This window comes from Balaenoptera physalus (genome assembly GCF_965194825.1).
Source record: "Balaenoptera physalus genome assembly, chromosome: 11".
Lineage (NCBI taxonomy): Eukaryota > Metazoa > Chordata > Mammalia > Artiodactyla > Balaenopteridae > Balaenoptera > Balaenoptera physalus.
Window position 1 is genome coordinate 90418339 of NC_138896.1, and position 23999 is coordinate 90442337.

Genomic DNA, 23999 nt, shown 5'->3' on the forward strand with positions numbered 1-23999 from the left:
TAAAAACACAGTTATTAAAGGGAGACCTGTGGAAACTTATTCTGGATGTAGCAGGTGAAATTAATTCCCGCAGGTGATTGCATCCTGGCAACCATAAGTGGCAATGCTCTGGATTAAAAGGCAATGTGACTTTTGGCCTAGAAGAGACAGGGATCATTGTGTGAACTGTCTCCACCCCTTTTTCTTAGTTCCCTCCCAGACTGAGCCCAGGGCCTGCTGGTTCCACCCCAAATCCAGAGTTGGAGTAGAGAGATTGGATTGAACACTGACGTCATGAAGTTGAAATTATTTTCTAGAAGCAGTATCTGTTGGCCTCTGGGGATGCTGAAACCTCCTCTGCCTACTGTGGTAAGCAGAGTAATGGCTCCTCAAAGGGGTCCAGGTCCTAATCCCTGGAACCTGTGGATATGATACCTTACATAGCAAATGTGATGAAGAACCTTGAGATGTTAGCCTGGATTGTCCAGGTGGGTCCAATGTAATTACAAGGGTCCTTATAAGTGAAAGTGAGAGGCAGGTGAATCAAGGTGACTCGAAGATTCTACACCACTGGCTTTGAAAATGGAGGAAGCGACTGCAAGCTGAGGAATGCGGGCCGCCTCTAGAAGCTGGAAAAGGCAAGGAAATAGATTCTCGCCTAGAGTCTCCAGAAGGAACACAGCCCTGCTGACCCATTTTAGATATCTGACTTCCAGAACTATGAGATAATAAATGTGGGTTGTTTTAAGCCACTAAGCTAGTGATCATTTGTTACAGAAGCAATTGGGAACAAGTACACCTACTTGCCCCTTTCTACTCTACCCACAAGAGGAGCTTGCTATGCCTCCGTCTATTCAGAGGACATATATCAGGCCACAGTTTAGAAGGTACAACTTTTTTTTTTTTTTTTTAAAGGGGCTCACCAGCAGTTTTTGATTTAACATCATTAACAACCACTCTTTTTTTTTTTTTTTAATTTATTTATTTTGGCTGTGTTGGGTCTTCGTTTCTGTGCGAGGGCTTTCTCCAGTTGCGGCAAGCGGGGGCCACTCTTCATCGCAGTGCGCGTGCCTCTCACTATTGCGGCCTCTCTTGTTGCGGAGCACAGGCTCCAGATGCGCAGGCTCAGTAGTTGTGGCTCACGGGCCTAGTTGCTCCGAGATGTGGGAGCAACATGTGGGATCTTCCCAGACCAGGGCTCGAACCTGTGTCCCCTGCATTAGCAGGCAGACTCTCAACCACTGTGCCACCAGGGAAGCCCCAAGAAGGTACAACTTTGAGTGTGATATAGGGACAGCTGGGGTTTTGCGTAGCAAGTTTTCTGCTTCTCACCTTTAGTTTTCAATGGGAAGTTATGATCGTTTTGGTTTCTTAGAAGTTCTGGCTTCTTACATGGGTGAGATGGCATGAGGGTCCTGGAGCCTTCTACCTTGGAAGGAAGCACTATTGTTCCTTTTCATCCAGGCCAGGTAACGAAGATAGTGCATTGGGCAAATCTGCAGACTCTGGAGCAAGACCATCTGGTTTTGGAACATATTCACTGTGACTTTTTAAGCAAATCAGTTAACCTTCATCTCTCCATTTGTAATTAAAGGATAATAGTATCTAAATGATGAGTTATTTTTGTCAAACACTTGAACAGTGCCCGGAACATAATATGATGATGATGATGATGGTGATGAAGATTTGTCTAGGTTTTGATTTTGGCTCTATTCTTAGGTTTGTAATCTTGTACAGTGTTCTTAAACCTGAGTGAATCTCAATACTTTTTCATTTATAAACTAGAGATAATAATTGTAACCACCTCAAATGTTATGAGAACTAAGATAATACATATAAAGCATGTGGCACACAGTAAGGGCTCAATAAACTTCAGCCATATTGCAGTCAGTGGGGTTTCAGGCAAAGGAGGCTGGGAGTCAATGCTTAAGCCTCCCTAGGATGTAATTCTTCATCTTCTTTGACTTTTCCTTTCTTTGCCTTCAGGATAGCTAAGATTGAAAGAACTAAGAAAGCACTACTGCATCCTTGTTCCTCAACCAGGCAACCCAAAACGGGTCCTCAGCAGTGAGCCAGGGGGTAAGAAGACACTGTATAAACATGGCACATCTTCTGGGAAAGTCAACTTTACTCAAAGGTAAATAATTTAACATATTTTTCTTTTAAAATAAACATGATGTATTATGAAGGAGAATGCCAATTCTGCATGAATTTTTAAGAATAGGAGTGGATTACTCAGTCACTTTCTTATTGAAGCTTTAGAAACTCAACTCAAACTAGCTTAAGCAGAAGAGACATTATTGCTTCTGTAATCTGAAATTTTAGCGGGCCATATTTCAGCGATATAGCTGCATCCAAGGGGCCTAACATTGTCATCAGGAATCATTACTTTTCCATCTTCCAAGTCTGTTTTCCTCTGTATTGGCTTCAGTTGCAAGAAGGCCATCTCTGCTCTGATGGCAATGGTGGTCTTTTCACCAGGCTTATTGCCCATGGCATCTACTATTTCCAAAGGCGAGAGAGAGCTTCCCACTCTTAGGTCCCCGTGTTGGCTGGGACCCCAGATTTTATCCACAGGACAGAGGAAATCTATATTGGCTAAAGTAACCTGCCTTCCAATAATGTTAGAGTGTCTTGTCCCCCAAAATATGGAGGTATCTAAAAGGAAAATAAAACACGTTCTTATAACTGAAGAAGGAGAGGATTGTGGGCAAAATCAACCCTTGTCCACCATGAGGAGACTTTGGAGAAATTGCTTGCATCTGGGGACCATGCTCCCTGATTACTCAGGACATAAATTTATTCCATTCTTTGATATGTTAGCTTTCAATCTAGGCAAAGCCACAACTTTTCCCTGAGCCCACACCTTCCAGCCAAATCTAGATGCATCAGTTCTGCTCTGTGGGATAGTGGTGGGAAAGAACACACAAAAGTGGCACCCACCTGTGATCACCTTCTCCACAGAGTCTGGAAAGGTACCACTTTGGGAGAATATGTTTAGGGGCAGAACCAATCACCTTAACTTTCTTCCAAGTCCCAGTGTAACTTCTGGCCTTAATCTTCAAGGGTCTACAGTGGAGTTTGTGAAAAAGACTTTTTCACGGAAGTGTGTGATTTTGTATGAGTTGTCCATCTCTCTGTATCTCTCAAGGACTTGTGGTTTTAGTTAAAGATCTGGAGCCCTGCATCCTAAACATCATACCAGCATTCTTAATCATATAAGAATGATTATAGGGTTTCTAAATTCCTCCCGTAAGTAGATCATATGAACTTGGGTTACCAAATCTAAGTAATTTAAGACAAAAAGAGCAAATCAGGATGTAAAACCATCTTGGGACTTCTCCAAGCATTTCCCCAAATGTTTAGGAGACTGCTAATTCCGTGAAATGCTCTGTGCAAAAAGTGTTGAACGATCAAGGAAGTACCTCTCTGGGGAATTTCTGTTCCCTGTGAGCACTTTAAAGGCTCTAAGCAGTCTTGCCGTAAGGGACCTGTTTGGCTTTGTTTGATGTAGCCTTTCTTACCCTGATTGACAGCTTGTATAATGACTATTAAAGTTTGGAACACTCTCAGTGAAGAAATGCTGCCTCAAGTCCGGGAACTGGAAGTCAGGAAGTTCTTACTTGGCTCCTCGATTATAAGCAAAGAGTATCCAAAGACTTTATGTAACAGTAGAGTCAAAAGTGCACTATGTCCATCACAGCCAAAGGCTGGAGTTTCTGCGGAGCGCAAGGTACCGGGCTGAACACCACCTGTGAGTCTGGGATGAATCCCTGGGTGAATCTTGAAAAAGTGAACACTAAGCACAAAACATTTGGGTCTAAAAGTTGTCTTTATTCTTTTTTATCCTTCTCTTTCTTTCTGTCCCCTCAACTCTTTTTCCCATCAAGAGCTAAAAGATTAAAAAGGCAAGCAAAATTCAACAGGAATAGGGTGATTCAACAGCACCCTGGGTGAAAGAGTACAACTTTAACATGTCACAGGAAATGGCCCAAGGAGTTGAAAGTGTCCAAATGCTCTGTATTTGTACAGGTCTCCTTTTACTAGCTCCACTGCTCTAGACTGATGTTTATGTGCCCCACAAATCCCTATGTTTAAACCTAATTCTCAAGATGGTGGTATGAGGAGGTAGGGCCTTTGGGAGGTGCTTGGATCATAAGGGTAGAGCCCTCATGAATGGGATTGGTGCACTTACAAAAGAGACCCCAGAGAGCACGCTTGCCCTTTCCACCATTTGAAGATACAACTAGAAGGAGGTCTATGAACCAGGAAGTGGGTTTTCATCAGTCATTGAATCTTCCAGCACCTTGATCTTGGACTTCCCAGCCTCCAGGACTGTGAAAAATAAATTTTCGTTGCTCATAAGCCACCCAGCCTCTCGTATTTCTGTTATAGCAGCCCAAACGGACTAGGACACCTGCCCACCAGTCTGGAGACTGTGGCATCTGTGGGGATGGCAAATGAGTCAACAGTCAGGCCTGTCTACAGGCAAACTTGACCAGGAAGGGGTGTTTATTTTAGACTTTCTCCTTCCCCCACTGTAGTGGGGAAACCGAGAGCCTTCAAACTGCCCTTTTCCCACTACTTTCATCTTTGCATTTCTCTCCACCTTCTAACGATGTCTCTGACTGAGCCAACTTGGGACTCCCTCCTTCCCATTAGCTAATGGGAATAATCATAATCATCAGAGAAGTAGCAGCTTCTGTTTATTGGGCCCCTTGTACAATTCAGGAGGCATGATGCAAAGTAAACCCTTTACAGACATCATTTCATATCACCTCCCCAGTGACTATATGGAACATGCATTGTTGTGTAAATATCCATTATTTACCAATGAAGGGGTTCAGATTTAGAACATTTATGCAAATTTCTCAGTTCCACAGAGGGAGACAATGGCAGAACCAAGTTATGAAAGAGTTGTTAATGGTGAGTGAAGTGTTCTCCCCTCCCAGTTGTAATACCTGTATTTTAGCATGGGCGTTCTGGAGATTCTGATGCCTTAGCTTCAAGGAGGGAGCTAAAAGTGGGAATTTCGTTTTTCATGGGAAATGACTAGAGACCTTTCTCTTCACCGCATCTTCGGTTCAAGGAAAGAATTTCCTGTGTGTGTGTGGTGGGTGTGTGCGGGGGAGGGGGAGTGATGGGAAGGGAAGGAAGGATGTGAGGAATCTTTACTCAGTAAGAGGCTACCTAAACACATTTCCTGCTTTTATAGTTAGTATAGTGAGTTTTTGTTTTCAGTTCAAAATGTGCATTTTTTATATTAAATTTTCATTTACTTCTGTTTGATATGTTTACTTTTCAAGAAAGAAGCTAGCATATCCTCTGTCTTTCAGCCTTGTGAATCGTTTGCTCTTTTTATAATTGTTTACCTTATTTTTTTCTTTCAGTTTTATTGAGATATAGTTGACATACTGCACTGTGTAAGTTTAAGGTATATAGCCTAATGCTGTGATTTACATACATCAGGAAATGACGATCACAGTGAGTTTAGTGAACCTCCATCATCTCATATAGGTACAAAACAAAAGGAATAGAAAAAAATTTTTTTTCTTGTGGTGAGAACTCTCAGGATTTACTCTCTTAACAATTTTCATATATAATATACAGAAGTGTTAATTATATTTATCATGTTGTACATTACATCCCTAGTACTTATTGATCTTGTAATTGGAAGTCTGTACTTTTTGACCGCCTTCTTCCTATTCTCCCCTCAACTCAGCCCCCAGCTCTGGTAACCACATATCTGATCTCTTTTTCTATAAGTTTGTTTGTTTGTTTGTTTTTTGAAGTATAATTGACTTACAACACTATGTTAGTTGCTGTTTCACAACATAGTGGTTTGGAATTTCTACGCACTTTGAAATGATCACCACGACAAGTCCAGTTGCGATATGTCACCATAAAAAATATTATATAGTTATTGACTATATTCCCTACCCTGTACATTTCATACCCGTAATTTATTTTGCAACTGGGAGTTTGTACCTCTTATTAATCTCCTTCACCTATTTCTTTCCTCCTTCCACCCTCTTTCCCTCTGGCACCCACCTGTTTATTCGCTGTATCTATAAATATGTTTCTCTTTTGTTATGTTCATTCATTTCTTTTGTTTTTTAGATTCCACATATAAGTGAAATCATACAGTATTTGTCTTCCTATGTCTGACGTAGTTCACTTAGCGTAATACCCTCCAGGTTCATCCATGTTGTTACAAACGGCAAGATTTCTTTTGTGTGTGTGTGTGTTTGAGTAATATTCCATTATATATATATAATATATGTAGTGTGTATAATGTATACATATATATATCACGTTTTTTAATCTATTCATCTATTGACAGGCACTTGGGTTGCTTCCATAATTTGACTATTGTAAATAATGCTGCAATGAACATAGAGGTACATATTTCGAATTAGTGTTTTTGTTTTCTTCAGATAAATACCCAGGAGTGGGATTGCTGGATCATATGGTAGTTCTATTTTTAGTTTTTTAAGGACTCTCCATACTGTTTTCCATGGTGGCTGCACCAATTTACATTCCCTCCAAGGATGCACAAGGGTTTCCTTTTCTCCACATCCTCGTCAACACTGTTTATTTGTTATCTTTTTGATAATAGCCATTCTGATAGGTGTGAGGTGGTAGCTCATTGTGGGTTTGATTTGTATTTCCCTGATGATTAGTAACGTTGAGCATCTTTTCATGTGCCTGTTGGCCATCTGTATGTCTTCTTTGGAAAATGTCTATTCAGATCCACTGCCCGTTTTCTAACCTGGTGGGGTTTTTTTTGATATTGTATGAGTTCTTGTATATTTTGGATATTAACTCCCTATCAGATGTATCATTTGCAAATATCTCCTCCCATTTAGTAGGTAGCCTTCTTGTTTATCTTATATTTAAAATTTTTAGTCTATGAAAACTATGAAATTTATCCACTTAAAAAATAAAGCATCTGTGACAAAATAAAGAGGTGGCAAAATACTAAAAGAACCAGAAAAAAAAGAGCTGTTAAGAAAAACATAGCTTATTTAAATAATGCCAAATGAATATATACTATACCTGATTATATTTTCTTTACTTTTCAAAACCTCCCTTTGATTTTCTGTAATTAATTGTCATTAAAGATCCAAATCATTTTTGGTGCAATGTCTCAAAGGATTTCTCAGATTGTGGTGATATTAACAGGGGAGAAATCAGCATTATTGTATATTTTATTATTTTGGAATTGTTTTCAAGCCACTGGAGTAATTGGCCTGTAGCCTGCTTCAATAAATAAGGTTTTTAAATGTATTTCTACAAATCTGTTTTTTTGGAAGCAGAAATCTTGACCTAAAAAAACTTGCTTGTAGCTGAGGCTTATTGCTCTGCATAGTTAGAGCCTGGGAGGCATTTCTTTTTTAATAATTATTTTTAAAGAAACCTGTGAAATCTTCACCAACATTTTTAAAGAAAAAGTCCCTATCAAGGAGAAGAAAGACTTTGAGATCTAAACCTGTTTAGCCATCATGGTAGGTGACGGAGTCTCAGGTCACCCACTGAGAAGTGGTTCTTGCTGGAAAGCAACACATTAACAAGAAGGGCCATTTGTTTCTGCCAACCTTAAAGATTCTCTTCCTCCAGTCATCTGTTGTCCTTGAGTTGAGGCTGGAATATACGAAGCTTTCTGCAAAACTGATCCTCTACAGAAACTCAGAGGATTCAAATGACAGCATGATGTCCCCCACTGGCCCCCAAATGTACATAAGTTGATTTCAATAAGGAACTGTGTTGTGAGACAGCCAGCTCAGAAGATAGACAACCGGTTATTTCCAATAGTCTTCATTTTTTGTTTTGTTTTGTTTTTTTGGTCTTTCAGTTGGGAACATTTATGAGACTAATTTCATGTCTTACTGCAAAATCTATGTAGTACTCTGGCTTGCAGCATAAATTCCAAAGGGAACTCTAATTGACTAGATGAAGTAAGTACCCTTTGGACTTCAGCATCTCACCAATTCACTTTGTCATCCCAGGGTGTTTCTCAATAATATCGTTAAAGAATTCATGGATGCTGATTGATCTGGTGCACAGTTAAAGGACCTATAAGAGTTTTAAAGTTCAACTTGGTTTAACTTTCTCATCTTTAAACATAATGGTAGCTACCATCATTTTCAAATGGAATAGCTTCTGTCACTTTTAAATAGTCTTTATTTATTTTTTATTCTGGAGATGGAGGAAAGATTGCATGGATACATTTCTTGTGAAGAAAAAGCTGGGTTGATATCTTCGTATGATTGCCTTGGATTAAGAAAATGGGTGGAGGAATCCAAACTCTTTTTAATGTGGCATTCAGCTGGGATCTAAAGCATCTTCTATGACATCAGACTTGCAAAATCTCAACTCATTTCATAATCTCTCTCCTGAAACTGGCTCCTTAAATGTTGTTAATTTCAGTGGAAACTACCAAATAATTTCCAGTCTTTTGAAGCAAGGTCTGCTCCCCATTTCCAGCTGTCACCATGCTCAGTTCTGTCTCTGTCTCTCCACTCACATTGAGGCCTCCTTCTAGGATGCCACACTTTTTCCTTCTGCCTGTCTCAGTCTGACCTTCCCATTCAGGCTTGGTTCAAACGCCTTTTTTCTATCCTCTTCCCAATTATTGTCACCCACACTAGTCTGTCCCTTGTTTCAGATGTGCTTCAATCACTGACAGGTCCAAATTCCGTTATTCTATGTCTGTCTTGTTTCCTCCACCAGATTTGCAGCTCTTTGACTCAACGAACCAGGTCCCGTACCTCTTTTGTATTCCAACAGTGACTGGCAAAGTTTAGACATGTACTAGGTGCTTAATATTAAACAAGTGTCTGATTAAGGGAACCAGTGCATGATTGTCCAACTTTCACTGATATACCACGGTCAAAGCACAATAGTTTGCTGTATCGTTTTAATGATTTATCCTCTTTGTTTTTCAAAGCTACCTCTATTTGCCTCAAATTAAAAATGAGGCAGACATATCCTTTCTGATTAGAATAGAAGCTAGAAAATATTAGGCCAGCATCCCAAGAATAATAGTAAAATTAGCAAATATTCATCCACAAGTTATCATATACCACCAAATGAAATGGAAAAAGGAGAAAATAGGATGTTAGCCCAAAGGCACGGAGCTAGAAAGCAGTAAAGCCTCAGATGCCAGAGGACCACTCAGCCATTACACTCTGCTGCCTCCCAGCTGAATTTTACTTTGTCCTAATCTCTTGTTCCACAAGGTCCCCAAGAGATATATGTGGGGGAAGAGGTAAAGGAAAGCATCAGAATGCTCTTTTGTTGGCTGGGACTTTGACTCCAAACCTCAGTGTAGAACTTTGCCATTTAGGCTGGTCCCAGTGACAGGCTGTTTTGTTTTCCAGAGATGAGAGCCTAAATCAAATCATCTGCTTTGCCCTATGTCATGCAAATCTTGGATCTTAACATTGATGGCAAAGAAAGAAAGATATAGAGGAAAAGGAGCAAGGGAGGCAATAAATTCGAGAACATCTGACGACTCAGGTTTGCTTAATCAGTTATGGGCAGAGGTGTGAGAAAGATGGCCTGAAGTCTTTTGTGGTCATGAACTTGTCCCATTCTTGGTGAAGGGGATGAAGGAGGGGCTGGAAAAGGCCTTGAGCTTCCCACAGAGGACTTCATGGGCTAATATCTACACTTACGTGCAGGAGACATGTTATTTTAAAATGAAATCAGCTGAACTCCATAGTTTTTGAGGGTTGGTGGGCATGGTAAGGTTTTGAGACATACTTGCTTCAAAGGGTTTGGAGGAAAGGGATCTTGGAATAAATACGGAGTTTTATGTTAATACTGAGCCTTCAGTTGTTTTTGTATTTAATAAGCTAACAGCCACCTTGAATCAGAAATCCTATTCTCAGAAAGAACTTAGAAAACAGGAAACAGAGAGGAGAACAAACTAGTATAATGGAAACGACAAACAGTGAAAGTTTAGTAATTCATCAAAGTGAAAAAGGAAGAAATAGTTTTGGAAAAGTATTCAGTGACACAGTGATATGTTCCTTAATTAAATATTTTATTTTGCCAAGGTTCTCTCTTTCACGAAAGGAAATAATGTCACTGGAAGATGATATTCAGCGCTGCTCTCGAGGCATTGAATAGATTCTCTTTTAACTTCTAAGAATAGGATTTCTGATTTAAGATAGGTGTTAGCTCATTAAATATAAACCAATTTGAGGCCCAGCAATTTATTGCTTTTATCCATTTCTTTTTCATTTCTTCTTCCCTTCTGCCACTCTCTCTCTAGTCTCTCTGAATTGTCTGTATCTCTTTCTGCCTTTTTCTTTCCCACCAAAATCAAGATTTCCTGGTGGTTTAGTAAATCTGTCAGAAATAACATAGGGTATTGCCTTGGCAGAGACAAAAGATGACAGACTGCAGGGGCATTGAAAACATATCAAGTCCCTGATCACCACAAGCAAGTGGTCTAGACTAAGGTTTTTTCTCCCCCCGACACCTTCCTGTGGGAGGAAAATAGTTTGCTTGTTAAGGCCAGTTAATAAGACAGTCTTACAGCAGGCTGAGAGACATGGAGAGACCCAAGTCTCTTTCAAGCTTCATGTTGCTGGGCGTGGAGTCAAAGGAGCTGGACTCTTCCAAGTTCATCACTAAGATTCTGAACTGGTTGGCATGTTAACATAGTTGGAGGAAATACACTAATTGAACATAATGGTGAGATGGTGCATACATGGAACTTTAAAAAAAATTAATTAATTAATTTGTTTGTTTATTTTTGGCTGCATTGGGTCTTTGTTGCTATGCGCGGGCTTTCTCTAGTTGCGGTGAGCGGGGGCTGCTCTTCGTTGCGGTGCGCGGGCTTCTCATTGTCGTGGCTTCTCTTGTTGCGGAGCACAGGCTCTAGGTGCGCAGGCTCAGTAGTTGTGGCGCACGGGCTTAGTTGCTCCGCGGCATGTGGGATCTTCCCGGGCCAGGGATCGAACCCGTGTCCCCTGCATTGGCAGGCGGATTCTTAAGCACTGCACCACCAGGGAGCCCACATACATGGAACTTTATCCTCTCAATCTTTTCATTTTCTCTTAGCATAGGGAGTATCGATGAACTCCAGTTAAGGAAGCATCATTGAATGATGGGATTCAGTAGCAAGTTGGATTGGGGCATCACTTTAACACTGATTCCTGGAGGCACAGTGCTTCAAATGGGCAAATAGGACCAGTTTCCAAACTGTGCTGGGAAGTTTTTAAAGTGGGCACTTTGAACACATTTTAACAAAGAAGTCTGTGGCCCTGCAGGTTACTCTAGCAGGCGTGGATTGAGCCATGTAGGTATTTTCATTTGCCATCATTTTCTTTGAGTTTGAATGTTCATAATGATTTATTTCAGTAGTTAGCTAAAATATTTGTGTCCTATTTAGGCAAAGTAATGGAGGGGACAGCATTCTGGACTTTGAGGAATGGAAATGGGAGACTTGAGCTTTGGAAAAAATGTATCATCAGCCATGCAGAAAGCTAGAATTTGGTAGAGACGAATTAATTGTGACTCAGTTTTTGTTCTCATACCCTTGAGGACATCAGACGTTAATCTCCTCTCTCTCCTTTGGAGAATCTACTGAAAAATTTAAGTGAGCGAGAGGTGGACTAAATTCGAGTTTTCCTGAAAGCCATGATTGAAATTTATCATCAAGCTTGGGCTAGGTTATCCCTCAATGTACCAACCCACTAATTTTAGAAGCCTTCCTTCTTTGTCATGAAAAATCAATTTAATGTCATGAATAATTGTTTTTTTTAAATCAGGGAAGTTATAAAGATTGTTATGAGTGTTTGAGGGGTTGGTTGAGAACAACAAATACTGGTTTATTTCAGACTAACACTACCAAGGTGGATCTATACATTTATTCTGTTAGACCAAATCTATTCTTAGACCCATTCGTCTCCAGATGTTGCCATCTTTGGAGCCATACATCATCAGAGTGAGGTGCTTTTATAACGTATTGCACTAATACATTGTGCGAAGGACAGCACTGATGATAAATTTCTTAAATGATGGTGCTGTCTAAGGCTTATGACTATCCGAGCAAATGCAAGGTAATGTAGTGATTTCTTTTCAGTCCCCAGCAAAGAATACAGAGGACATCTTAAAACCATTTTCACTTGGAGGTAATATTGAAATAGATGGTATTTCAAGGCCTTTGCAGCAGACAGTTAGGCAATATCAAAGCAAATGTAAATGGCTTTGCATTTTCAGTTAAAACCCATTTAATGCTTTCCTTCATGGGAGTTAAGCTTTTTTATTTTTTAATTAAAAAAATTTTTTTGACATCTCTCACCTGAAGTTGTCTCTCTCTCTCTTTGTGGGTATGATGTGTCTTGTACTTTTTGTATAGGTAGTGTTTACTTTGAGCTCTTTATTTTGAGCAGGAGATATGTTCCCAAGACTGTTTTTCCCATGATTGCAGCCAGAGGGAGGGACTAACTGGCAGAATTTGTGGCTGGCAGATTCCTGTCTGGCCAAAGATATGGGGGTGGGTGAGAAATTCCTGTGTGTGCCACAGAGTTGTGTCACATCCATGCCCAGAAATTGTCTGGTTATTCATTAGTTGGGAAAGGAACAACCCTAAATTTGAGCAGGCAAGATGAAAGATTTAATGGAATGTTTTGGTAGAAGTCATTCCTTTGGCCAGTGTGGTGTTATTTGTTTGTACTAAAGACAGCAAAAACTGTGACCAAATCATTTCTCAATACTTGGAAATGAAACCTCTCTAGATAGTATCATTGTCATTCTTTAGGCATATCCAAAATAAGGTTATCTAATATTTTTCCAAGGAAAGAAATGTAGGTCCAAATATCATCCACACGACAGAGTTTCCTTCTTGAATAGTAATAGTAATCATCACTAACATGTATTGGGCATGACCAGCCCCTGCTCTGAGTGCTTCCATACGTTGTCCCACTGAATTGAGGTGGGCACAATTTTTATGCCTGTTTGACAGAAGAGCAATTTGGCCTTGGAGAATATAAGTTGCTTGCTCATAGTAGATCCGGCATTTGGACCATCCAATTCTTGAGGCTACGAGCTAAACCATTAAGCTATATTGCAGGCTGATGTGTTTTAAAACTAATCCTATGTCTCCTTCCCACATCACAATGTGAGATAGGATCAAGTCATAGACTAGATCTGAAAATGGATAATTTCCTTGCCCAGTTCATTGACTTTTACCAGATGATAATACGTTTAATCCATTCTTCTTTCCAGCCAAAGAGATCCACAACAGGAGTCAGTTCTTTCCTCTTGAGCTGGATGCCATACCAAATTCTGAGAGTTTTAAAATGCTATCACTCTTAGCCTTTCAACAATGGATGAGACCAATGTGGAATCTTTCCTTAGTCTACTGTCCCAGCAAAGATCTCTCCTCTCTGTTAAGAGCTAGAATAGTAGCTCTAAACTTCCCTTTCAACCAGAAGGAAGCATTATATTTCTATTAATTATGCCTTAATTTGCTGATGAAAATGGTTATGTGTTGAGTTAGGTGCTTTGGAGTGTGATTTTAACTTCTTATAATAGGAATATTTGGTTGAAATCCTTGCTTTTTACTGTTTGTGAATTACAATACAAATGATTCTTTATCTGTTTGTTACCTGATAGCTTCTCACTTCTAGAATTGTCTTCTTGAATCCATATTTATTACAGATCCCTCAGTTGTAGGGAAAGAATCCAATTTTAGTAATCTTTTAAAATGAGCTTAATTTTGGTTAATACTCTACAGAATATTTATCTTGTGTGAGTGCCAATAAGAGGGGATATGGAATGACAATATGGTTTTATTTGATATTTTTGCCAATAAATTTGAACAGATGTGAATAAGACAAAAAAAAATTACTACTTATGAGTGCTTAGTCTTAGATACTGAGTCAAGTGTTTTACAAACTATTTTTTTTCCATTTAATGCATTATTTATTTATTGTCCTAATAAGATTTTCCTTTTTGGAGCTTAAGTGGTTGAGGGACTGGGAACAAGCCTCTAACTTTAGCTTCCGTCTTTATCAATTTCCTTTAAGGTGGAAGGATACTGCCGGCCACCTTCAGAGACTGTATAAAGCAACTAGTTCTGATGGGTGATTATTTGCTACACTTTCTACAAAATAACCAGAGAAGATATGTATATAGCCTCACCATTTCCCTAAGGATAGATAACTAATATTTTCAGAATGCAACTACATTTGTTCAGTTCTAACCACATGCTACACATTCTACTACGTGATTCTACATTACTACCTCATTTACCTCTGACAATACTACTATGAAGTGGTTATTAATAACCTCATTTTACAAACAAGGAAACTAAGAATTGGGTATTTTATGTAGGCTCCATAGACTAGCAAACATGTGTTTGTCTAATGCCAAAACCCTCGATGATATTTCTCAGTATTACCAACTTCTTAGATATGTTTCAGAAACGTCAGCTAAGGATAATGGCACAAACTCTATTCATTTTTTCTTTTGTTTTGCAATGCACATTTAATAAAAATGTTTTATTACGTTTATGATGTTTTAAACATTTTATTAATAAAACGTTTTAAATGTTTAATAAAAATGTTTTCAGTCAGTGCATTAAAGTTAAAAATTTTGTAATGTTTTGATGTTGGTCATATAAGAGTAATGCAAAAAAATGTTATAAAGAAACAATAAAGTCTTTTTCTTCATGCTTTCTACGCCTACCACCCACACTTGGCATCCTGGTATCTCTTCCCCCAGCAAATCACAAAGCACTATTAAAGACCTGTTCTCTCTCTCTCTCTCTCCCTCCCACAACCCCAGCATAACTGAGATATCATTGACGTATTACATTGTGTAAGTTTAAGGTGTATAGCCTGATGATTTGATACAGGAATATATTGCAAAATGATTACCACCATGAGGTTAGTTATTATCTCCATCACCTCACATTATTTCTTGTATGTGGTGAGAACATTTAAATCTACTCTATTAGCAACTTTCAAGTATATAATACAGTATTATTGACTATATTCATCATGTACTACATTAGATTCCCAGGACTCATTCCTCTTATCATTGGAAGTTTGTTCCCTTTGACCAACATTTGCCCATTTCCCCTTCCTCCAGGCCTTGGCAACCACCATTCTACTTTCTGTTTCCATGAGTTCAGCTTTTTCATTTCACATAGCATTATGCCCCCAAGGTGTATACCTGTTGTCACAAATGGCAGGATTTCCTTCTTATATATATATATATATATATATATCTTATTTTCTTTATCCCCTCATCTGCTGATGGACACTTAGGTTCTTTCCACGTCGGGCTATTGTGAATAGTGCTGCAATAAACATGAGAGTGCAGCTATCTTTTTGATTTAGTGATTTCATTTCCTTATAATGTATACCCAGAAGTGGGATTACTGGATCCTTTGGTAGCTCTCTTGTTAGTTTTTTGGGAACCTCCACACTGTTTTCCATAGTGGTGGTACCAATTTATGTTCTCACCAACCCTGCACAAGGATTCCCTTTTCTTTAATCCTTACCAATGCAGATCTCTTGTCTCTTTGGTAATAGCCATTTTAATAGATGCGTGGTGGTATCTCACTGTGGTTTTGATTTGTATTTCCCTGATGATGGGTAATGCTGAGCATCTTTTCATGTACCTGTTTGAGCCACAAGCTTCATAGTCTCTTCACTTAAGAAAATCCTGGCCATGAACTACTTCGATGATTTTCTTTGCTTTTCATAACAATTTTTCTTTTTATGGTTTTTGTTCGTTCATATATTTGTTGCCAGATACGGTGATCAAAGGAAAACCTCATATTCAATATGAAATTTGAGATAGCTGATATGCTTTCATTTCTTTTCTAACTTTAATTCTGGGTCCAGGGAATTGCATGACTTAATCTGAACCTGCGCCTGTTTACAGAATCCCTTGGCTAATTAGTGATGGATTGGATTCATCTGGGCTACAGAGTCAACTATCAGTAAATGCAGAAGTGAGGACCCATCATTTTGAAAGGTAATGCCATTTGTAACTTCTAGCCACAGATTCTAGAACAGGTTTGTTCATTAGTGAAATTATCCAGTATGGTTAAAAGACCTTCCTACTGAGACCTTCATTCCTGAGTCATTGTGAGATGGAGATCACTGCACCAGGTGAATCCAGTGAAACCTGTCCTTACCTTGAAGTGAAAGTGTGAGGAAATGCTCCTTTCTTGCTCGTGTGTGGCATGAAATATTTAGATCTGGAGCTACATGATCATTGTATTTGTATATAGTATCTGACTTTTTCAAAATAAGGAATCTAAACAATGTTGGAAAATACTATACTAAAAATCTCATGTTTTGTGCAATGTTGAAGATCATTGCTTTTTACAGAGTGTGAAATTAATTGAATTATTGCTCTCCAGTGGTTATTGTTCACAACTGAATCATTGAAACTACATTTAAGAGACCCCCTCACATATACGGTCAATTGATTTTCGACAAGGATACAAAGTCATTCAATGGCGAAGGATGGTCTTTTCTCATATGGTGCTGGGAAAATGATATCCAAATGCAAAATAATGAAGTTGGACTCTTACCTTAAACCATATACAAGAATTAACTCAAAATGGATCAAAGGCCTAAATTTAGAAGCCAAAACTATAAAACTCTTAGAAGAAAACAGAGGGGAAAGTCTTCATGACTTTGGGTTTGGCAATGACTCCTTGGATGTGACCCCAGAAGCACTTACAACAAAAGAAAACAGATATGTTGGCCTTCATGATTAAAAACTTTTCAACATCAAAGGACATTATCAAGAGAGTGAAAAGACAATCCACAGAATATATATGTAATATATATGCACATCATATATCTAAGAAAGGATTAATATATTGACTATATAAAGAACTCCTACAACTCAACAACAACAAGAAGAATATTCATGGTAAGAGTGTAAAACAGTGCAGCTGCTATGGAAAACATTCGGCAGTTCCAAAAAGGTTAGCCTAGAAGTACCATATGATCCAGCAATTACACTCCTAGGTGTATACCTGAAGGACTTGAAAGCAGGAACTCAAAAAGGTACCTACACACCAGTGTTCACAGCAGTGTTAGTCCCAATAGGCAAAAGGTGGATGCATCCCAAGTGTCAACACATGAACGGATAAACAAAATATAGCATATGCATAAATGCAATATTATTCAGCCCCCAAAAGCAATTCTGCTACATACTATAATGTAGATAAACCTTGAAAATATTATGCTAAGTGAAATAAGCCAGATACAAAAGGACAAATACTGTGTGATTCCATTTATCTGAGGTACCTGGAATAGGCAAACCCATAGACACAGAAAGTCCATAGAACAGAGGTTACCAGGGGCCGGGGGAGAGAGGAGTGCATAGTTATTGTTTAATGGGTACAGAGTTTCTGTCTGGGATGATGAAAAAGTTCTGGAAATAGAGGTGATGACTGCTCAACATTGTGAATGTATGTAATGCCACTGAAGTGTGCACTTAAAATTGCTAAAATTATAAATTTTATGTTATGCATATTTTATACATACATATATATTTTGTATATGTATTCTATATACATATATATGTATATACATATATACATATGCAGAAGTGGGTAAAATACTTCTGGGCAAAAAAAAAAAAAAAAGACTAGGTGAGAACTGATAGGTAAATCTAAGTATAGAGTTTGGTTAAAATTGTAGTGGCTATCAGGTTCAACAGATGGTAAACATTTTTGAAGGGAAAAAAATTCTTTATTTTAGGTGTATTAGTTATGTAATAGTTTGACAGCAGGGCTGTAGATCTTAAACTTCCTATTAATGAGTTATGTCATGTATCCCACATTATTAGTGGGATATCAGTTAGCTTTGCTAAGTGGAACCTACTTGACTTTCCAAGAGAGTCTGATGACGAGCTATTAAAACACTGTGGACTTTTGGAGCCTGACATGGCAGAACGGTTCTGTGTCCCTAATAATAAATACATCTACCAGCACAGTGCCAGCGCATGGGATGTGCTAAGCAAGTAGGTATTGAATGGTACGTTTAACTTTACCAAAAGCCAACAGCAACATAATAATTCAACTTTTAAGGATTATTTATGAGTTGTGTATTGCACATTTTTGGGTGCAATGCACATTTTCCCCAGCCATATGTTTTATAAAATGGAAAAATAATGCAAGCTGGCACGCTCAATCAAAGGCACTGGAATTCTATTTTAAATTTATAGGAATTTGCGAGCATGATTCTTTTAGGGATGAGAGCTGCCCAGAATTAGGATGAGACGGTTGTTGTGATCAGCCTATTAACATTTCTAGGCTGCCCCTCTGAACAACCACCCATATTTGTATTGAATTTATGTCAGGGCGCATCAAGCAAACAGGAGGAGAAGGGTACAGAAAAAAAAAGTCATTCGAATTAATTTGAATGAGCCTGGAATAGAAAAAAATAGAGCTACTTGCTTAAATTATTTTAAAGGCAACTTTGTATTGATCAAGTTTATAACAACAACATTTAAAAAATATAATAAAGATGTATTGACTAGTGACTTAAAAAGTATCTATATAAAATTTTAAAATTTCTTCAGCCTGGAGGATTTTGCTCTCTTGTCTCCTTTACTTATTACTTTTAAAATTACAAAAGCCAGGAAGAAAACAACTTTACTGTACCATTTTGAATTGAATCTAAAGTATTTGGTCATAGTTTGACAGCAGGGCTGTAGATCTTAAACTTCCTATTAATGAGTTGGTAGCTTATCTTTTTATCTGTGTTCAAAATGTGTAGAATTAGACATTTAGGATCATGGAATGGCTTAGGAGACGCTTTAGTTTTGATTCATTTAACAAATGTTTGAGGAATTCTAGAATGGAGCAACTTCTCTACTAGGAGAACATACCCTCTGGGAGCTCACAGCCTAACGGGGGCAAGAAAGTGAGCAGTAAACAGTCACAATAAACTCCAGAAGTGCTGCAGTAAGGACTAAACACAGAGGGCTTTTGAAGAATTCCTGTTGTTGGAGGAGCGGGGGAAAGCTTTGCAAAAAAGATGTAGCAGATGCTCTGGGGGCCTTTTATCACCTCCCCTCTGTCCACCTCTGATTCTGTTGCTTAGGCAGTGGAGACTTCCCACACATTGAGGGTGTGAGCTGTGCCGGCCAGCTTTGCTGCCTGAGGTTTTTTTTTCTTTTTTCTGAAGCATCAGGACCTGGAAGTAGAGTGCAGAAGTGCCCAGGTAGTTAATGCCCCCAGTGGCCACCTCCCACTGATGGGGAAAGGAAAGCCAGTAGATCAATGCCCCAGTCTCCCCACCTTTAATAAAGGAACAATTCTAAGAAGGATTCATTGTGGTTTTCAATGGTCCTGAGATTGCCAATAGCAACCACCTTGATACTGCAGCTTTATTAACTTTTCTTCCTTTGCTTCCTCAGTCTTCCCTCCTTGCTCTCCTGCTTTCTGTGAATAATTTCCAAGTGAATCACCTGCACACAAGTCCTCGATTCAGGCTCTGCTTTTAGAACCCAAATGAAGACAGAATGTGACATTTAAACTGGGAGTTGAATGATGTGAGTAGAAGTTTGTTGAGGGTGAGTGTGGGCCAAGAGGCAAGTTACCTTCCGGGCACACTGAGCAGCTGGTGTAAAATCACCAAGGACCTGGAGTGTTTCTTGGAGGGCCTAAAGATGACAGGATGTGTGGGAACGATAGGAAGGTCAGAGTATGGGGGCTGAGGGGTCTGGGAAGGGGGAGAGGCTAGAGAGGTATGCTGGGATCACTCATGAAAAGCCCTCTGATACATAGGAGGGATTCAGTCTTGTAAATGACCTCGGAGAACATGATCTCCAGGGATGCAATGATCAGAGGTGAGAGGCAGGAGGCAGGGAGACCAGCTAGGAGATGCTTGTAACTGTCAAGATGAAAGAGGATGAATAAGGGAGACTCTGATGTGAATGAGCAAGAGGGGACAGATTGGAAGGATGTGGGAGCAGTTCACTCAGGGGACTTGGTGACTCCATGGAGGCTGAAGGAGAGGATGAAGTTGAAGTTTTCACCCTGCTTTTTAGCTAGGTCAGGTGAATGATGATGCTTCTATATGTTGAAAACTAAGCCCCAATGTGATGGTATTTGAAAGTGGGGTCTTTGGGAGATGATTAGGTCATGTGGGTGGAGCTCTTGTGAATGGTATTAGTGCCCTTATTAGTGCCCCAGCGAGCTCTCTAGCCCCTCCACCATGTGAAGACACAGTGAGGAGATGGCTGCCTAGGAACCAGAAACTGGTCCTCACCAGACACTGATCAGTTGGTGCCTTGATCTCGGAATTCCCAGCTCCAGAACTGCAAGAAATAAATGATGTTTAAGCCACCCAATCTATGTTATTTTTGTTATAGCAGCCCAAACAGACTAAGACACCATCTTGATGTGGAAGGATGGTTTGTCAGGTAACGTTAATAAAGTTGTGGAGTTCAAAGTGTGGAGGGATTTGACTATCATATTAAGATGTTGGATTATATTAACCTGGCACTCTGTATTGAGGGTTATTACAGTTGAGAAAAAAGGTCAGAGGATATGAGTTAGCCAGTTTAAAATACTAATCCAATTTGCTGTTGAGTGGCAATATATCATGGGTATATGGTAAGTTTCTTATCTGTGGTAATTTCTTGTTAACCTCAATCAAGGGGAGTTTAAAAACTTCTTAGGGATCTTAGCATAAGGTAGTTTATACCAAAAGGCATTCTGGCATCCTGGACCTCAAATACAGCTGTAGAACGAAGGTCCAGGGAACTGTCATTCATTATGAATGCAGTTCCAATAAATGCCAAAAACCTGTGATGGAAATTCATAAGTAAATGAAATTTCCTTAGAGCCCTGGTTTTCAGTTTGGATTCATGGGCCCCCACAGTGAGATGAAGATTTTGTGAAGGGGTTGAGTGAGTAAGGGCAATTTGTCAAACAGACAGGTGAAGCTGGAGTCAGAATAGCGCAGTTCATAATAGGAGAACACGTGGAGTGAGACAAACACAAGCAGAGGAGTTGAGGAAAACTGAAAAAGTGTGGAGTGATTCAGGAGCTAATCAGGGGCTAATAGGGATTGTCTTGGGATGGTTTCCCCAGAAGCAAAGCCTGAGACAGGGATTTGGTTATGTTGTATGTGATTATTGAAGGACAGCTTCTTATCACAAACCTGTGAGAGAGAGATGGAAGCTGAATAGGGAAGGGGAAAGTCCAAACAAGAATATGATCTCATGTAAAATCTAGCCTCAGTGTGGTCCATAAAGATGTCCTACCTGGGCTCTTTGAATCCTGTATCACTCACTGGCCATCTGAAAGTGGAGGGCCTGGGGGTAACCTCCTGCAATGGTTAATTTTATGGGTCAAGAATGTTTTTGGATGAGATTAACATTTAAATCCGTGAATTTTGAGTAAAGCAGATTGCCCTCCATACTGTGGGTGGGCCTTGTCCAATCAGTTGAAGGCTTCTCAAGTGAGAAGGAATTCTCCAGCAGACTGCCTTTGACTTCATGTGCACCATCAGCTCTCCTGGGTCTCCAGGCTTCCAGCTCACACTCCAGATCTGGACTTGCTAACTCTATAATAGTGTGAGCCAATGCCTTATAATAAATTTCTTCCATACACACATTCTATTTGTTCTACTTCTCCAGAGAATCCTGACTAAAACACCTCCTGGAAGTCTCTGTCTCGGGGGAAGTGACTTCCATCTGCCAAAGGCGATTCTTTTGCAGAGGTCACAAAATAGCCCTTTGCAGTGGACCTCCCAGCAGCTGATGGCCACATGCACCAGCTGAGAAAGGAGATCTTGGTGAAGCACCAGCCTCCTTCCAGGAGCCTGATTTTGGACCTCCCTTTTATGGGGTGCTTCAAAAAATGATGCAAGAATAAAGAGTAGTGAATTACATTTATTTAGTTGCAAGTTAAATTTATGGTCCTTTATAAATCCCTCCTTGGTACTTTGTCAGTTCTTGCAAAGCTCCTTTTAGCAACATTTATTAGTGTGGCACCATAGTATGGTGATTTCAGCTTTTGGGGCCTTGAAGTCAAAGAGCTACATGGTCACATTCCAGCTCCCCACTTACCCGCTGAGCAACACTGACTGACACATGTAACTTAACTCCTGGCTTTTGATTCCACAGGCGTATGACAGATATTACAACAACTACCTCCCAGATGTGTTGTGAAGGTTAAAATTAAAATTGATATCATGCATGGAGAGCAAATAAATCTCACCCACGAACACTGAACACTTCTGTGCCAAGCAGTGGGTTAAGCAACTTAAAATCATTTTCAGGTTAAGTTCCTACAGCAGTTCTCTAAAGTAGCTATTATTCCACTGGTTTCCTAATGTGGAAACTGAGGTGCGGAAGGGTTAAGACACGTGCCTCAGGTCACCGGGCTGGGAAGCAAAGGAGCGGACATTCTTCTGAGTGTCTATCAGGAGATAAAGCTCTGTGTGGCTTCTAATAAATCGAATTCTAGAAGCTTTGAGGCTTGGCTGTCGTGGAAGCATGAGGTCCTGTTCCCGGAATCTGAGATTACAGGGAAATTACATTCCCTTGGGTATGCGCAGCAAGGGTGATGAGCGGTGAGAATACCCGGGACTCCAGCCGCTGCGTTAGCCTGTTGGGTGGAAAGCGTCGGGCGTGGCTCCGCCTATTCCCACCCACCTGCCAATCATCTCAAATCGCACGGGTGGCTTGGGGAGGCGGGTCAGTGGAATCCAGGGCAAAATGGCGCTTCTAAGCTTTTCGGCGGGACGCGAATTCACGAACGTCTCGGGGGTGGAAAAGGTCATGAACAGAAAACCTGCCGCACCTCTGAATTTTTACAGATTTCAGTGATTTGGTTCCAATCCAGAAACTATCTCGAGGCAATAAAAAGGCTGCTGAATGGTAACCGAGAAACACGGCTAAACTCTCAGCGAGCTACTTTAACGGTACCAGAGGTATTTAATTTTCATGGTCTCGCAATAAACTTAAAGGCAAATTAGAAAAGTAAGGCTCAGTTTTGCTAAGGCTCCAATTTATGTGCTTTGGGCTTCTTCTAAGTAGCCTGTGGGGGAAGCTGGCTAAGAGCGTTGAAATTTAAAGACTTTTGCCAAGTGTCCTGCGTGAAAATTTCCAGCGTTCTGTGGAGCTTCCAAGGGCGTCTCGCTGTTTACTCCTAGGCCTCGTATTATCCGCAGGTTTGGAAAGTGGGCCTTGGCTGCTGGGACGTCACATTTTAAAGGGCAAGTGCTGAAGTTAGGGAGCAGTTCACTTCGTCTAGTGTATTTGGGGAAATCGCTTAGTTTGTTTCGGTGTTAAAATTTAATCATTGCTTTAGCTTCACAGTTTGCCTTTCGAGGCAAAGGGAGGCCTGCAAGGGAGGCGGTTCGCCTAGTGAAAGGAATCTCTGAGCCTCAGTTTCTGTATCTGCAACTCGTGGATGTTAGTAACACCATCTCGTGGTGATGTTCGTTGGCATAAATTCAAGAATGATAGCAAAGTTGCCGGTATGTGTTGAGTCCTAATACAGTCATCGTTGACAGGGAAGAACCCTCTGTTACAGGATGAACAAAATAGTTTGCCATCCGTGAGACTGGGAACTAGAGCAGCCTGTGGGTTTTAAACCGGACGGTAGTTGTATTCAGGGGTGTGGCTTGAATGGCTCTGAATGAAGGGGCCTTTTGAAGGAGAGCAAACGAATGTTCTGTTTACTCAGCGTCAGCTGACACTAAACAGGCCAAGGAACAGTTTCATGGAGGATCAGGGTTCGGTTTTTACAACTGGTCGCACGCGTCCCTCATTTGAGGGTTCAAATGGGTAGTTTAAGAGAGAAAATGAATGTCTACGTTCTTGAAGGCCAATTTGGGCGTGCACATCTGGGATTTGGTATCTCATTGGAAAGTCTGTGTTATTTAAATTTCTAAAACGAGCCCTCCTAATATGACCTCAAGCTAATGTGTGGGTCTGTTTGAATAACAGCTTTGAGTCATTTCTTCCAACAGGCCTACTAAGCAACTCAGGATAAAAGTATT

At 40.0% G+C, this 23999-nt stretch overlaps 2 long non-coding RNA genes across 2 annotated transcripts in view; one reads left to right on the forward strand and one right to left on the reverse strand.

Annotated features, from left to right (window-relative positions):
* Positions 1-23999, reverse strand: part of LOC309637585 — a 418822-nt gene that overhangs the window by 325733 nt on the left and 69090 nt on the right. The gene's annotated exons all lie outside the window — the stretch shown is intronic.
* LOC309637556 overlaps positions 1060-23999 on the forward strand; it is a 738298-nt gene continuing 715358 nt past the window's right edge. Inside the window, exon 1 of the long non-coding RNA XR_014250650.1 lies at positions 1060-22925. This is a non-coding gene — a long non-coding RNA (uncharacterized lncRNA). The remainder of the gene's footprint in view (positions 22926-23999) is intronic.